Source organism: Pinus tabuliformis, chromosome 9 (genome assembly GCF_031772625.1).
Source record: "Pinus tabuliformis cultivar Carrire ecotype Pingquan chromosome 9, CPIR1, whole genome shotgun sequence".
Lineage (NCBI taxonomy): Eukaryota > Viridiplantae > Streptophyta > Pinopsida > Pinales > Pinaceae > Pinus > Pinus tabuliformis.
Window position 1 is genome coordinate 1,268,684,900 of NC_142307.1, and position 17,905 is coordinate 1,268,702,804.

Consider the following 17,905-nt stretch of genomic DNA (forward strand, 5'->3'; position numbering starts at 1 on the left):
ACTTTAAAGTTCAAAGTCAAACTGAAATTCACATTTCAATGTCTCATTATAATGATAGGGTTGGATCATTCACCAATAGACCTTGAAGAGATAGATTTGCAAACTACAAATGCAGCAGATTGGGTCCAATTAGAGGAGGCTCCTCTTTTAAGCCTACATGACTTGAAGAACTTTGAGAGTCAAGCAAGCAGAGGAGTGGGAGGAATCGCTTCTAGTTCTCACTCTTAAGAGTCTTAGAATCTTAGTTACTGATTTTTTCTAATTAGTATGTAGTTGTTTGTAAACTTTTAGAAGTAGTTGCTTCTAGTTCTATGTAGTCACTAGTTAGGAGTCATGACTCAATACTTTGGATCATGTTTGGACTTATAACATATATGAGATTCTTATTCATTCATGATATTTTGGACATATATTGATATTATGAATTGTTTGGACATGGATTTACTGAATATCAATGAAAAATGTTTTTTTTTAATTCAATATATGTGTATATTTTATTTATTGAATTCACTGATTTTTTCCCGATTTTTCCCCGATCTGATTAAAAATCTTATCTCTTTTTCCTTGCCGATTTATTGTCTATTCCGAGTCTGGTAACATTGGTTACAAGTTTCATTCTTCACTTATGAGTGCTAAGGTGTGCTAGAGAGTGCCAAAGCATGGTGAGGAGTGTTAGGGAGTACTAGGACAACACAAGGGAGCACTAGGTCAAAATGCCTGGAAGTGAATGAATATGAGGGTGAGTTGGGGAGTGTTAATCAGTGCTAGTTGTTATGCCAAGGAGGGAGCGACAAGGTATGCTAAGAAAAAGTAAGGCATTCTAGGGAATATCAGGCAATGTCAAGAAGTGCTAGAGTGTGTTAGGTAGTTCTGGGGTGTGCTAACATGTGCAAAATAGTGCCAAGGCATTCCAGGTGCTAATATATGTTAAGATGTGTAAGGTGCCAGAGTATGCCAATATGCGTCAAGGAGTTTCAAGGCAAAAAAAGGAATAACCAAGCTAAAATGAAAGGAAATGAACACATAAGAGGGTTAATAAGTTGATACTTTATCTTTTTCAAAAGGGGCATGCTAGGCACACTAATAATATGTTCCAATACATGCTAAGGGCCAATGTGTGCCAAGTGCTAATTTTTGTCAATGCAATATTATGCCAAGGAGTTCCAGGGCATGCTAGGGACTATAGGGAATGCCAACACATGATAGGGGAGTGTTATGTTATGATATGGCATGCCAACATGTGCTTTGGCATCCTACTCATGGCAAGATGTTCTAGGTACAAAGATGTTCCAAGACATGCAAGGTGCCAAGGAATGTTAGTGTATTGTTCCAAAGCATGTTAAGGTGTGCCATGAGTGTTGAGGAGTGCTAAGTCTCTCTCATTAATAGAATTGATAGAGCTTGATTATGTATTAAATAATATAGTTCCTATACACACTAGTGGAAGTTTATTTAAAGGAAATTTGCTAGATAATAAACCTAATAGAGATGAATCATGTGTTGACTCATAGGAAGACTACATTCTTATGACTTGAGGGAAATGATACACACTAATTACGTCTTAACAAATTGGCTAGCTATTATAACCACTATGACCTTGGACACATAATGAAAAAGACTCCACAACGATGGTCTTAAATCATTATGTTTTGCCAAAAAATATAATAACAGGAACATAGTGTCATCAAAAACTCATTGGAGTGATCAATGATGACGAACATTTTTTGACCGTCACCAAAAGTAACCAAAAAGAGCATTGGTGAGGGTGAATAAAAGATCGTCACTTGAAGTGTCACCAAAGAGAGAATTAGTGATGGGCAATTAACAACCCTCACCAAAAGTGTCATTGAAAATGGCTTTGGTGACAAACCTTAAAGGACCGTCACTATATACACTTACAACAATGATTTTTTAAAGACCGTCACCATGTGCGACATTGGTGATGGACCTCAAAGGTCCATCATAGACATGAAGCGTCATCAAAAACTCATTGGAATGATAAATGATAACGAACATTTATTGACCATCACCCAAAGCAACCAAAAAGATCATTGGTGACGATCAATAAAAGATCGTCACTAGAAGTGTCACCAAAGAGAGAATTAGTGAAGGGCCTTTAACGAACCTCACCAAAAGTGTCATTGAAAATGGCTTTGGTGACAAACTGTAAAGGACCATCACTATATACACTTACAATAACATTTTTTTAAAGACCGTCACCATATGCGACATTGGTGACGGACCTTAAAGGTCCGTCACAAGCATGACCCTCACCAATGACCTTTTTCTTGTAGTGTTATTATATTGTAGATTAGCTATCTGATCTTCAGTATAGAAATCTGTTATCATTTATCTCTTGCCATTGCTTATTAAGATCAGATTTCTGGGTAACTGTTTAATCAGAAATCTGTTATCTTATCCTGATTTAATAGCCAATAACATTACGTGAACTAATTCCTAATGCTATTGGTTAATTATTTGTTGTTTTCAATAACATTATGTGAACTACTTCCTAATGTTAGTGATTCATTAATTATGATTAATTGATCTCTTAAACATAGCATGATAAGAAATTACAATGTCAGTTAAATGAACTATTTCTTTAACCAGATATTCATCATAACATTTTTCATGCTAAAATCCTAATTATTATTAGTCTTTCTCTTGGTTGCATGGAGGACTAATTCTTCATCCAATTGAGATAGTCTTAGGGAATATAGAGTTAGATTTTCATTTAGTTTAATGACTGCATTTCTATAATTCCTCTTCTTAAAGAGGCAAAGCATTAGAGGTGCTTTGGTTGAGCCCCAAATCAGCTTAAGTGATTACTTTCATGCCAAGCTAGCAGCAAGAGAGTCATCTTGATTGCTCTTTCTCTGTTGGTGAGAGAATAGAGATATTATAAGCCAACAGAGATATAGAGAAAGGGTAATTGGACCCAATAGAACCAGTTGGAACCACCATTCAATGGATATAGATCTGAGTTACAGATCTTGACTGGGTGGTATCCTTAAAATGTTGATTCAACCATTTTTGCTGATCAACATTTTTGGTGCTAGAAGGAGGGCCTGTTTTAAATTATTTGTTAAAGTTTTTATTGCAGAATTTTAAACCTTGAAATATGTGTTCCTCCCAAAAACCTCCTTAGAGATGCTTTAGTGTATCACAATCAAACACTACTCCAATCAATGGATTTAAAACATTTTCAAAGGTAAAGTTCAATGGTAAGTCTTCTGCCTTCAATCAAATTTTTCATTTCATTTCAAATTCTCAAAAAATTAATATTAGTGAGGTTGATCTTGGCAGGATTTTCACATATACTCTAATAGGTCAAGCAAAAGATTGGTGTCTTTCACTTCCAGTTGCCTCAGTACATAGCTAGGATGAGTTTGCAACAATGTTCCTTCAGGATTTTCAACGATACAACTACAAAAAGGTGTGCAAAAAGCTACTTGAATTGCGTAGGACAGAAGGTGAGCCCTTGGATCGATTTTCAGTTAAATTGAAATTGAAATTAATGTTCTTTAAATCCAATGACCTACCTATTGAACATCAATTCACAAGCTAGTTTAAGTATTTAATTTCTCTTCCTTGTAATTATAATGAAGAATCAAATACCAAGGAAAACATTAATAAAGTTATTTACGACAATGAAAATATTGAACTTGGTTCTTCTTCATCTTCAAAAATTGTTTTAATTGATTCCCAATCCTCAAATGAATCTATTTTTGAAAGTGAAAAAGATAACAGTTCAAACACTCCCTCTCATAGTCATAATGATTTCAATGATTATAAATCAACTCCAATTTCTCAATCCTACAATGATAATGTACCTTCTTGCAGCTTTAATCTTGAAGATAATAATGATTTTAAATTCATAATCACTTGTAAAAAGGAAATCTCTGTAAACAAACTTTCACCATGTTGTAACATAATTTGTAACATAGATGTATATTACAGATTACATTTCTCTCATTCTTTTCAATTCTTTCTTTTTTCAATTTTTTTTTTGATTTTGTGCACATACTACACTGACATCTTGAGCAACAAACTTCCATACTCCCAACAAATGCATTAATTAGAACAAGCAATAATCAATTTCAAAATTTCAATCATCTATTTCAATTTCTTCTTAGGTTGAGGTTCTATCTTATGATTGGACAATTGATTTCAGATTTCCAAATGCATTTTACACGATTGATAACACTCAAGATTACATCTATACATTTTGACTAGCCATGCATTCTTTTTAGGAATCTTCCTCATTTCTATCAACTTGATTATTTTGAAAAGAAGATTTTTGATTTTTCTTTTTCTTTACAGCAACCTTTCATTTGCAAAGATTTAACATTTAATATTGGTTTGTTATTTCCTCCTTCTTTGAATTCTTTTCAAACATCTGAATCACATCCTTATCTTGATGATCCTATAGGCAAATATTTGAAAGAGTTTCAAGGGAAGTATTTTGTAGATAATTTTATTTTTATTTTTTCAATTTTAAAAGTATGTAGTGTGTTTCATTTTTGTTTTGATGTTTCAGCTATGGTTTTATTTTTGATAACATTTTTTTTTTGCATGCATGGAGTAAACAAAGAACTTGAATGGTTGCACTGGAAGTTTGATCTTACCAAGCCATAATCTACTTTTTATATTAGGATTAGGAAAAAATTAGATTTCCTTTTGTTAATGTTTTGTAGATTGAATAAAAAGATTGTTTTTAAACATTTTAAAATACGTGGAAGAAAATGAATACTAATGAGGTAAAATTATTATCAAATTCTTCCCGGTTTGCATTTGCATTTTTATTATCATCCATTAGCATTTTTATTTCAGTTTGTTCTTTTCTGCTTTAGCTTTTTCTTTCTTATAATTTTGTTGTTCTTTTTGTAGGTTTTGGTTTGATCCATCTTCCACGAATAAGACAGTCGTGATAAATGTAAATGCTAAATAGCCTTACTCAGGGAGTTTTCCTTAACTTTTAATTTTCCTTATCATTTTCGAGATATGTTTTTAAAGAAAGTCTTGATTAAGGAAATAAATCCATGTTAAGCTCTCAAATGAAATTTTTAATCACAACTCTTCATTAGGTAGTTTTTAACAAAATCATGAACAAGAAACTAATTTAACAAGACAACATTTTACTTGACAAATACATAACAAGATATTAAATTCCTTATGTCAGGATATTGCTTTTATCTTATTTGAGTTATGCCTATTTCATGATCTTTCTTGTAATGGTTTTCTTTATTTTATTTTGGTTTGAATTTCTCTTTTTCCCTTCTTTTAGACCTGATTTCACGACATCACATTTTGTTTCCTTTTATTTTTTTTTGTAAGCTTGGTAGATCATTCCTTTTCATTAAAATATGAACAAGCTACAACCACATAAAAACAGGTTAGGTGGTCTCAACTTACCCATCAAGAAACCAAGTTTTTTGACCACCTAACCACATGATAAGCCATCTAGTAGCAAAAAATATTGAGTCTATCTATCCAAGCTATATAAGTTTGATTATCATGTCCACATCCACACTCTATTTGTATATGTATATATATGACTGTAAACTAGAAATTAAAAGCTATCCGCATAAAGAAATAAAAAATAATTGAAAGCCAACAAGTTATTCATCCTACGTGACAGAGGTAGATGCAACCAGTGTCGGATCTTTAGCACTCGATCCTGGTAGCTCTGTTGGCGAAATAAAATAAGGGAAGTGTCTCTCCATGTGCCCAAGGCATCCATCTTGTTTCTGCAATTGGAATGGCAGCTTCTAAAAATCATGTTTGTAATTATGGAAATCCTGAATCGCAGTTTCCATGCTCACCGAGATTTGTTTCAGGGCCTTGCCCAAGAGACTTTCCATCAACTAGTAAAGACACAGAGTCTATTTAAATTGAGTCACTCTCCCTTTAGTGTGACCAAGATCCAGAATGAGGAGTCTCTAGTCCTCCATTTCAACTTCATTCGCACTCGCTTGTCAATTTAGTTCCTCCTCCCATTCTTCTATGAGCCTTTTGATCTCATCATTGGTGCCTTCCTTGTATGCAGTGGATGCTTAGTCTATCAAGTTAGCCACAGACTTTCTACCATGTTGCTTGATCGAGGAGCTTGGTTCCTCCTTTACCTCAGCCACCAGAGGTCTCTTACCTTGACCCTTCCCTTTCATTGTTTTTTCCATTACCTCACCGACTCGGTGCCTGCCTATCAAATTTTGTGGAAATGAAGAGGTTGACCTTGATGCTCTTCACACCCTAGACTACTTGCCATGTCGAGGACCTGATATGGGAACACAACACAAAAATTTCTAGAACATTATATTCTATTTTTTCGTCGCCCGCAGGTTCTGCCATTCCACAAAGTCTGCCACCCCTAGTTCAGTTGCATCATGATAGAATTTAAGGATCCCAAACCCAACATGTCCATTACTGGCATCCTGGTGCAGGGTCCTTTGCCTTAGTTGATGCCCTAACATAACCAATGCTTTGCAGACGCTTCGACCCCGGCCTTGTGAACAAGGCCCCAACAGATGGCCAGTCACAGACCCTTTCGTAGGGTGCCCCAACCCACTAATGCTAAGCCTCTCACGTCTAATTCCAACATTTGTATGGCTATTCCCCCAACCTAAGTGACTCATCATCGTCTCAGCATGACCCTTACAAAAACTGCAACACAAGCTCTAATTGTCTAGCCCCAAGAGACAACCATCCATCTCTCTGCTTGTTGGTCGAATTCCATTCAACCATCTGAGGTTGGCATATCTAGTGCTAGATTCATTACTAGTCCTAGACCCTAGATGACCTTGCCGCTCGACAACATCCCCACAACTTTTTTGACTCGGGTGTTGGGTGCTTACCCTTAAGAGCCAACCCATCAAAACCTCTGCAACAACCTCAGTGAAGACATCATGACAAATAATGACAATATAACAAACATTGAAAACTTCCCATCTCCCGACCCCTTGGTTTACAAGACATCCTAGATAGAAGCATATGCCCAAGCTGACATCCTTGCCCTCACGCTAGATAAGCCCCATGCGAGAGAGTAAAATCCCATAACGGGTTGATATTAGGGAGGTTCTAGTGCAGCTGGGGTTCTACCACCAGACTCCCAACGTCGAGCACTTCTCCCAGCCCAATTTACCACTACCCACCAGCCAATTTCCCCCATGCATATCCCAATTAACTAACCAGACAGAGAGAAACATGATGGAGTGAACGTAGAACCAATTTACATACCCGGTAGCCAACGTTTGGAGCCGATGGAACCTCTCCCTCTTCCAAATTTGTTGCTCCACTCTCTCCTCCACCTTCTCTCACCTTACTCTTATCCTCCACAGCGATCTAGAAACTTACCAAAGTATTTCTGCCACCTTTCTTCCTGACATTTTTCTTAAACATGCCAAATGCCATCGCATCCATTGCCTCGAGTTTGTGGGGCACGGTGGCATAATTCCTCTGTGTACTCATCATTAAGATGGCCTTAATGGATCCATCTGACAACTTGCACCTTGATCAGGGGTTAAATTTTGTTTCCTTTTGAAAATCCCCTTGTGTGTTCTTTTGGTGATATTACCAACCTTTTAGTTGGAGGGCCTTTTCCACCCACCTTTCGTCTGATATATTGGAAATCTTTACTCTTATTTAATGAAATTCATTGGTAAAAGGAAGAATATCAGGTTAATTATCAAATTTCTATCTTTTAGATTTAGATTTGAAACTCTCATTATATTGTTTTTCTTTATCATTTTGATGATCTCACTTTATAACGTAAGAGATAATTATGTTTTTGCAACAACTTATATTATAAACAGCGCTTGCTAAAGCAACAAAAAGAAACAAACAAGTTTAGTATTTTTATAATTATTCTAAGTATCCCAATCTCTTAAGGAGAAGATTTGTCTCCCCATTTATGATAAAAGTATCAGAGTGTAAATCAAAATTTGTGTAAATACCTGAAAGATAGGGTGTCTCCGTAATGAACCAAACTATCATGATCATGGGTCTTGATGGTTATGACATTATTGTATATGGTCACCAAACCAAGATAATGGCTTATTGTAATTCGTTGTAAAACGAGAGGTCTCATCATGAACCAGCTTGTTCATGACTATCAACGCTTGTGAATGGAATTTTCAATATTTGATTACCAAGCCAGGACAATGGCTTTCAAAGTTATTAATGAATTATGTCTCCTCTGAAATATTTAAACATAGATGGGATACCCACATTTCCTTTGGGAAAAGAGGTAACCCTGTCGAGGCTATGGACACCTACTGGCAATAGTGGCTCTACCTATGACAACGAAATTTCATCTTTCTTACTAAACACAATGATAAGATTTTTTTCTTTAAGTTTAAGTTGTTATCAATTAAATAATTGTTGTCAAACTTGACTCTTATAATCAATTTTGGAGATATACAAAATGATAAAACTCTGTTATTCGTTATTGGGATTTCATTGAAAATATGAATCCTAGCACTTCAATTGATTTAACCTTATTCCTTTTTCTTAAAGTCTCTTCATTTTTTCTAGAGATAATTGTTCCTTCCTAGTATGTCGCCATTGTTGTGGTAAAAACACAACCACCCCCCCCCCCCCACCCCCCTCACCATTATTCACTTAATTCTCATTATGGGGACCCTTTGATTGAATGGTTGGTCATATTACTATTTGATTTAGAGTATTTGGATTGCTTCAATGAGTTTAATATTTTTCTATCTTCCTATCATAACGTGTTGACCTCATTTGGTTGTTTGGTTTGCAAACAGTTCCTAAACGAAGATTGGACATTTTCACTATTAAATGTATACAATGTACATTACTTTTTTTTTTTTTTATAAAATTATTCGTTTGTAAATAATAAACCTTTATTTGTAAATATTAGTTTTATTAGTTTTATTTTAATTTTTAATCAATTTGATTAATTATGAAAATAACCCCGAGACCAAGATCTATTGTAAAGCAACGATAGGCCATATCCTTTTATCATAAAGCAATGCATATATTTTATTAACAAAAGTTATATATATATATATATATATATATATCAGAGTTTTTGGACTTTGGATATCTGAGAAATTCCTAAGAATCCTCGATATCCAGAAGTCCCGAACCTCATACCAAGTGGTTTCAATTTATTTATATATTATAAACTATGAGTATTCGGAAGTACCCACCTACCACATCATTACTTCCGCTCCGGAGTATCGACGATTAGAGATTTTCAACTCAGCAAGAGTTTAAAAATTATGATCTTCGATAAGTGATATAACCTCCTACTTCGACCTCTGATATTCTCTCCGTGTTGATATCCCAATGCGCCTCCATCTCCGGCTTCTAATATGTACAAATCTCCAATATGTCAGACTCGATATGAATTAAGATTTGGTTTAATTGTGAAATCACGTCCACTTGTATATCGGAACTTTTGAAATGATACACATAAAATATCTGATAAAACCTAATCTTCCAATCTCAGATATGGTTACGGATCTGATGGGCTTTATCACAATGATTTAATACAAAATCACATCCGGTCTATATCAGATTTCCACAATATCGTAACTTTGGCTATGTTGCGACCATTTCAAAACCTCCGATACTTATCAGCTCTTTCCATGTGTCGCTCATGCTCTAACCATTATTATTATTATTATTATTATTATTATTATTATTATAAATTCAAAAGCCACTTAATTTAAAAAGTCTCTTGGCATAAGTATAGTTTAATGCATTTTTATATTTTAATCTATGTTTTCACTATTTTAATATAAAAGCCAACTATTTTCCATTGACTCTATTTTCTATTTGACAGATAGGCTTCCAAGGCCAAAGAAGGAACAAATCTAGTCAAAGAAACTCCTTCGGTTGGTGCAAAACAAACTTAAAATTAGAAAGGGTTGTTGAAGTTGTTATTCAAAGACCACCATGTCTGCGAATTCCACCTATCAGTTCCATGTAAGTTGTATAATCTTATCAGAGCACTAACCAAGCTGGGATTTTCTTAACCATGACAATCTATATTCAACCAAAGCTCGAATAGAAGCATGACCTCCAGATCTATATTCTTTTAATAAACTCTATTGTTGAGAGAAATGGGGGGGGGGGGGGGTGGGTGGGGGTGTTGTTATTATTTCTCCTTGTATAAATATTACTTCTTGGATGAGTCTAGGAAGGGGGGAATGCACGAGATAGAGTAGAGAATAGAATAGAGAGGCATTATTAAAATAGGTGATTCTTTCACAGATCTATGATTTATGTGATTAGTGTTTGGTATCTTTCATTTCTGACCTGTGTAAAGAGGAGCAGGGTTTGTACTATTTAGTTGTTGTTTCTATCAGCAGGGTTCACGACTTGGAGGAGGCTTGTTGAAGATAAAATCTTGTATTGAGCGAGAGAGGAGGTTTGATTAGTTTTTATAAAGATACTATTGTTTTTAATAAAAAATTGCATTCCTTTTTGGTAGTAGAATTATGTCTATGGAATTTATAATTTTCACTACTATTAATATTGATTATTATATTGTAGATTAGCTATCTAATCTTCAGTGTAGAAATTTGTTATCATTTATATCTTTTCATTACTTATTAAGATCAGATTTATGAGTAACTATTTACTCAAAAATCTACTATCTTGTCCTGATTTAATAACCAGTAAGGTTATGTGAACTAATTCCTAGTGTTATTGGTTCATTATTTTTTGTTTTCATTAACATTATGTGAACTACTTCCTAATGTTAGTGATTCAACCGTTATGATTAATTGATATCTTAAACATATCATGATAAGCAATTACAATGTCAGTTAAATGAATTGTTTCTTTTTCTTGGTTGCATGGAGAACTAATTCTTCATCCAATCGAGATAGTCTTAGGGAATATAGAGTTAGATCTGCATTTAGTTTAAAGACCACATTTCTAGAAGTCCTCTTCTTCAAGAGGCAAAGCATTATAGGTGGTTTGGCTGAGCCCCAAATCAGCTTAAGGGATTACTTTCTTGCCAAGCTAGCATCAAGAGAGTCATCTTCATTGCTATTTCTCTGTTGGTGAGAGAATAGAGATATTATGAGTGAGCAGAGATATAGAGAAAGGGTAGCTAGAACCAGTTGGAACCACCATTCAACGAATATAGATCGAAGTTACAGATCTTGACTGGGTGGTATCCTTAAAATGTTGATTAGGCCATTTTTTCCGATCAACAATTTCCTATACCTAGATATACTCCTTTATACTCAAATGAAGGGTTTACCTTGTAAAATTTGTCCTGGTCTTGGGATATAACAACTTATAATCCATTTCAAAGAATACCATGTTTACAACACGAAAATGATACTTACCCAAACCAAAATAACTAAAGCACTGAAAAGAAGATTGCAACATTGACTTTTTCTCCCTTAGACCAATGCCCTTAAACATAATAGCATGGGGGTTTCCTAGAGTCAGTGCCTCTTTTGATTCAACCATTGGTTGTTGTTATGTTAACCTAATGTCTCCAAAGTATAATGCCTTCATCAAGACTTCTTTGGACTTAATAAATATATCCAACTTTCCCATATATTAACCCCACCTGATTAAATGGCCTTCCCCTCGCTAAATATGGTGCCTCACTAGATTTTTTGTAACAAAACTTAAAAAAAAAAATTAAGACTATAATTAGTAGCTATTTCTATATACATGACATCTTATAGGCTTGAAATGGATACCTACATATTTGGAATATTAATAGTGTTATAGGTCCCTTAGTTAAGTACAATCTTCTGTACAAGACCCTCTATAAGGTCCACTATCCCCAAATTGTGTGCAATAGTACATATATCAAAACATTGAAAAATATTGCTTGTTTCCAAAACAATATAAGAATATCGATTATTTTTTTGACAAGTCCATCAACAAGAAGTCTAGTAGAAAATTAAGAAGCTTTACTAGGATTGGTTATAAATATGTTTTTATCTAGTCTAATATCAAAAAAGAGATTCCACGTCTTCAATGAAAGTATTTAGTGGCCTTATAACTAATGACATGCCAAAATATTTAAAGCATCTTCCTCAAATTGGAAAGATAAAGGTCAATCACCCTTGCACCAACATATGGAAAAGTGGGAGCTAACTTAACATTAACATTCATTTTCCTTCGATTCAAGTTTTGGAGTGATTGGTCCAACAATTTATGACCATAAAAATTCCCAACCAATGCTTGGTTTGCTAATTCCATGACTTGATGCATTTTAGTGTCTTCTGCAAGTACCAATTTGATTTATTGCTTCTTCTATTTTACACACCTCCCTTTTGTAATGAAGACAACCTACAATCCAATGCACTTCTTCCCATCTATCACCGAACAATTGTGGACTAATGCTTTAGAGGAGACATTTGCAACGATGTTCTAACTCACTTATCTAGGCTAAATTGTGTCGAAAACTCCCCTCTTATTCTTTGTAAAATTAGCTACATAGGTTTGCAAATATCAATTCCTCTAATAAGTCTATATTATTCATAGTTTTGGCTTGACCTAGCTCAATCAAAGATGATGATACATGCATGAAGATAAGTTACATACAACACATTTCCCTAAAATATTATTAAACATGTACTTGATTTGACATCCAAAATAACCTTATTCCTAAAATATATATTATTCCCGAAGATCACTTACAACTTTAAAATCGCCTTAAGAGAAGAGGGCAAATGGCCTCTTGAAGAAAATTAATAACTTTATAGTAAGTCTTAAGAAATTGCATAATTCACTTCTAACTTCATAGTTTGCATGTTATTGGATCTCATGGCCCTAGCTTATATTCACACTACCATATTCTAAAGGTTTTACCCTTTTCTTTTGTCTTTTTATGTGCATATTTTCTTATTAGTTTTGTCCAATACCTAGTAAAAAATTGTTAAAATGCTATATTTAAAAATGCAGTTTAAACTTTTCAAAAGTCTTAGATCCATTTATATATTCAACAATATATTTAGAATAATAAAAAAATAATAATATTATAAAAAAAATTATTACAAAATTCTAATAATTAAATAATTAAACTTCACCCATCCCCACTAACCATAAATTAACAATTTATTTATTAATGTAACACACTGAAACAAGACATGAAAGGGAAATGACACCCAGTGTTAAAAGTATAGCCCGCGTAGTCATAGTGTTCAAGTTTGGTTCTCACAGAGGAATCTCAATGACATGAAGCCGGCATAGTCATAGTGCTCAAGTTTGGTCCTCGCCGAGGAATCTCAATAATGGGAAGTTCTTTGTAGACTTTGAACATTTGGGCCATGTGCTTAACTTGGATTATACCAGTTTCTTAATACATCACGTTTAAGCATCTTGCCAGAAAGTTTTGAACGGTGAGTTTTATAAAGTATTGAGCGTCAACCATCAAAATAAAGTTAATAAAGAAGAAAGGGTGCATTAAAACTCTAAAGTAGACGATGTTGAATAAGTAGTCTTTCCCAATAAGGAAAGAAGGGAGCATTAAAACATCCTCAAAATGTGTAGAATAGGAAGTCGAAGTCTAAAGTAGATGTTGATTAAGTAGGCTTTACACCAAACACACACCCAAAAAAGGCAAGAAAAGAAACCTCATAATAACTCGTGAAAAAAATCGATCTGCGACAGGTGAAAACTCAGATACCCAGGCGGTGTGAATATTTCGTGGACACTGTTCTCATATTACTTTGTCAATGTGTTAGAAAAGGCAAACAGTGTGATATATTAGTCACATGGGAGGTGGCATCTGATTATTGTTAAATTAGATTAATGTAGGCGAGGGAAGCATGACTACTCTTCTCTGGGCTTGTCCGAAGATTTTGTGCACATATTAATTTCTCATCTGGTTAAAAAAACAAAGGCAAACTGCGTTATATAAGTCACGTGGGAGGTGGCTAGTATCTGATTGTTGTTAAAGTATTAATGATTCCTCTTCTGTCTGCGTTTTCTCAACCCGGTCCCACTCTCTCTGATCTGTAACATCAGAGTCATGGAGATCACGCGCCATTGATGCACGGCGTATTTCTTGATCTCACGACGCGAGGTCTCGCATTAAAATATTGTAAATAGAAATTAAGATGAGTGGCTAGTTCCTCTGTCCGAAAACGCGGTACTATTTTACAGACATATCTCCCAAACAATTCCACAACATGCTTAGTTAAGGCAAGGGCTAACGAGCCTGCCCGCTCAGCTGCAAGCTTGTTAGCCATATCTAACACACGCACTATGATTTTCTAAACACTCCGTCCGCACCTCGTGTTATATGGCTAACGAGGTTGCAGCTGAGCGGGCATTTAATGCCCTATGGCAGGCTCGTTAGCCCTTGCCCTTAGTTAATACCGGGCATACCGATATTTTATATATACACTTTCTCGAGTATTTATTTCTATCTAAAATTTAAAATTTAGTAGATGTGTTTTAAAAAAAATGTTGGGAATATAAAAGTAATTTTTTATTAAAATAAATTGTATTTTAATTTGTTGACGATTGAATTCTGGGTTTTGGAGTTTTGGTGTTTGGAATCGATTTGCAGCAGCCTTACTCGTATTCTATGTTAAAAATAGATACAATTTAATTAAATAATAATATAAATGTACATGATTTACATCATTTGTGAATAGCATCTTAATGTGGATTGTTTTATAAGTAAGAATGAGGGAGCTTTTCAGTTGCACCCTAGCATTTGAAAGTCCCAAACTCAATCAACATATTTTAGCTTTGGTAAACTCACATTTAAGATTTCCATATCCAACTATAAAATAAAGCTATTATATAAAAGGCATTTTATAAAAACATTTATCTATAATTAACATACAAACATTAAAGAAAGTACATAAAAATTCTCAAAATCCAATGAAAACTGCTACTTCATGGACACTAACAACAAAATCACTTCTATTATAACCCTCCAATTTGATTACTTTGTTCCCATAGATCAGTTTTTTATATAGCATGCTAATGGCCCATGCTGGCTAGCATGTCAAGTAACTCTGTACATCAAAGCTTTACACTTCAGCTTTATGGGTTTACCATTAAGTATGCACAATGCATGATTGTATGATCTAAGTGGAGACAAGAGTGTCCAAATACCCACTATGGATGAACCTATACCTATATTAGAATCATAACACTATGGAGATCTAGAACATTCTATGCTTATCTTAAATTCTCATCTTAAAATCTTGATAACGTAAATGGTGTGCGATGTGATGCTTACCCATAATTTATTTTAATTTTTGCAATTTTATTTAAAATCATTTATAAATTAAATATTAAAATTATATATATAAGGGATATCCTCTAATTTTTAACTTAATAAATTGATAAATTTAAAAATTAAGTAAATATCATCATTGAAAATATAAAGTTTAATATAATTATTATTTAATTAAAAAATATATAAATAAATACCTTCCAAACTTGACTTTCAATTACTGACTTGAATTGATCCACTCCTGGAATAAAATCAATTAATCTCCATTGGTCAGATCTTATATAGATATCCATTAGTTCAATCACAAATAACAGAAACAAATCAATTAATCTCCATTGGTCAGATCTTATATAGATATCCATTAGTTCAATCACAAATAACAGAAACAAGTATTGAGCTCAGTAAGATATAAAATTATGGTCAGAATAAGTATCGATAGCACAAATAAATAAATAAATTAAAATATTTGAAATATTTATTGTTGTAAACACTTTAACTCAAGGTTGGAATTTCAAAACCAATATACTAATTAAATTTAATTAAATTTGACGGTTTTCACACCTCTCCATCAATATTCACATTAACTTCTAATACTTTCAGATCATCTCCCTGTCTTTATGGAATTAAGGATTGAAACTTCCCGAAATTATCCATTCAAGTTCAGCCGGGGATGGTTAAAATTTGAAGAACTTAATCACATTATTAGATGCAAGTGGAAACGTGTTCACCTACGTAAGCCTAAATTTGTGGTACAAGACTTTGGAGAATCTCATTTACATTAAATAAAGAAAGGTTTTTTTGGATTCACAACTTACATTAAAGAAATAAACGTTTTTTTGGATTCACAACAGGAAGATGGAAGGCAAAATTTTGTTTGATTTAGACTTTAAATAGATAGTATATTCAAATCTAATCCAAGTAGTTTACGCTTAGATTTAGAAAATTGTAAGCTGAAGGAGTACCAAAAAAAGAAGTCGAGACATTATTAAGGGAGAAAACAACCTTTTGGTTAAAAAGTCGGATGCTTTTGATTATTGAAGGTTACATGAATTCAATTATTTTTTCTAAATTTATGAATATCACGAGATCGGTTAATCACATTGGGAAGATTAAGGATGAAAGGGGAATTGGGTGAATTCTTAGAAGGAGATGGCTAAAATTGGTAAGGTTTTTTTCTATAATAATTTTACTGATATGGGGTTATTTAATATTAATTGTCAGACCAGGGGTAACTCCTCAAAACAATTCATTGTATTCATTCAAGTTGGTCTTTATTATATACATGAAAGAGAGACTGTTCATTTCATTTTCGGGTGACTTTTCATATTTTCTATTATTTATTTACATCAATTACACTTATTCACCTAATCCTGATGATTAAGTGTCAACATTCCCCCCCTTAATCTGAAGGGATGTTGGTGAGTCCAAGCATCGTTCTGAATCTTTCAAGCTTTTCTCTTCCAAGCGCTTTGGTGAAGATGTTTGCAATTTGCTCACTAATGGAACAATGGCATAGATGGATTGTTTTGGCCTCAACATGATGTCGAATCAGATGATATTTAGTATTGATGTACTTCGTTCGATCATGGAACTTTGGGTTCTTGGCCAACTTTATTGCCGAGGTATTGTCAATCATGAATGGAGTCGATTGTACTTGTTTTACCTGCAAATCTTCAAGAATTTTCCCGAGCCACGCAATTTCTTTGTTGCCTCAGGCGCTGCCACATATTCTACCTCTGTTGTGGAATCTGCTGGAACTGATTGTTTGCGTGATCTCCAGGAGACAGCTCCTAATCCAAGACTCATAGCATAACCTGAAGTAGATACCCCAGTTTCTTTGTCTCCATCTAAGTCTGAATCAGAGTATCCAATCAAGTTGAAGTCCTGCACCTGTGTATACTTGATTCCAAAGTCTTGAGTTCCCGTTAAGTACCTTAGAACTCTTTTTGCAGCAGACCAATGTCCCTCACAAGGCTTTTGCATAAACTTGGAGAGGATTCCAACAGAAAACGAAATCTCTGGTCTGGTAGTAGTTAGATAGTTGAGACTTCCTACAAGATGTTTATACTTTGTTGCATCCTCAAATTCTTTTCCTTCAATGGATGTGAGCTTTAAGTTTTGTTCCATTGGAGTAGTAAGAGGATTGCATTCTGTCATGCCAAACCTGTTCAACAGATCTCCAATGCACTTCGTTTGAGAAAGGAATAGGGATTTCGGATGTTGAGTTACTTCAATACCAAGATAGTAATGAACATAGCCCAAATCAGTCATTTCAAAACCTTTCCTCAATTCCTTCTTTATGGACGCAATGTAGCTTTCACTGTTCCCTGTCATCAAAAGATCATCTACATATACCACAAGATACACAACTGTTTTGCCAACTTTCTTAACAAATAAAGTTGCATCATCAGGATCATAATGTTTGAAATTGAGTTTCAAAAGATGCTCTGTTAGTTTTTCATACCAGGGTTGCAGTGCTTGTTTGAGGCCATACAAAGATTTCATAAGTTTGCATACTTTATGTTCTTGTCCTTTCACAACAAATCCTTCCAGCTGGGACATAAAACCATTCTCTTTTAGATCTCCATTCAAGAAATTAGTTTTTACATCCATTTGATGGAATTTCCAATCGTTCTGAGCTACTAAGGCAAAGAGTGTCCGGATGGTAGCCCATTTTGCTGTGGGGGCAAAAGTCTCCTC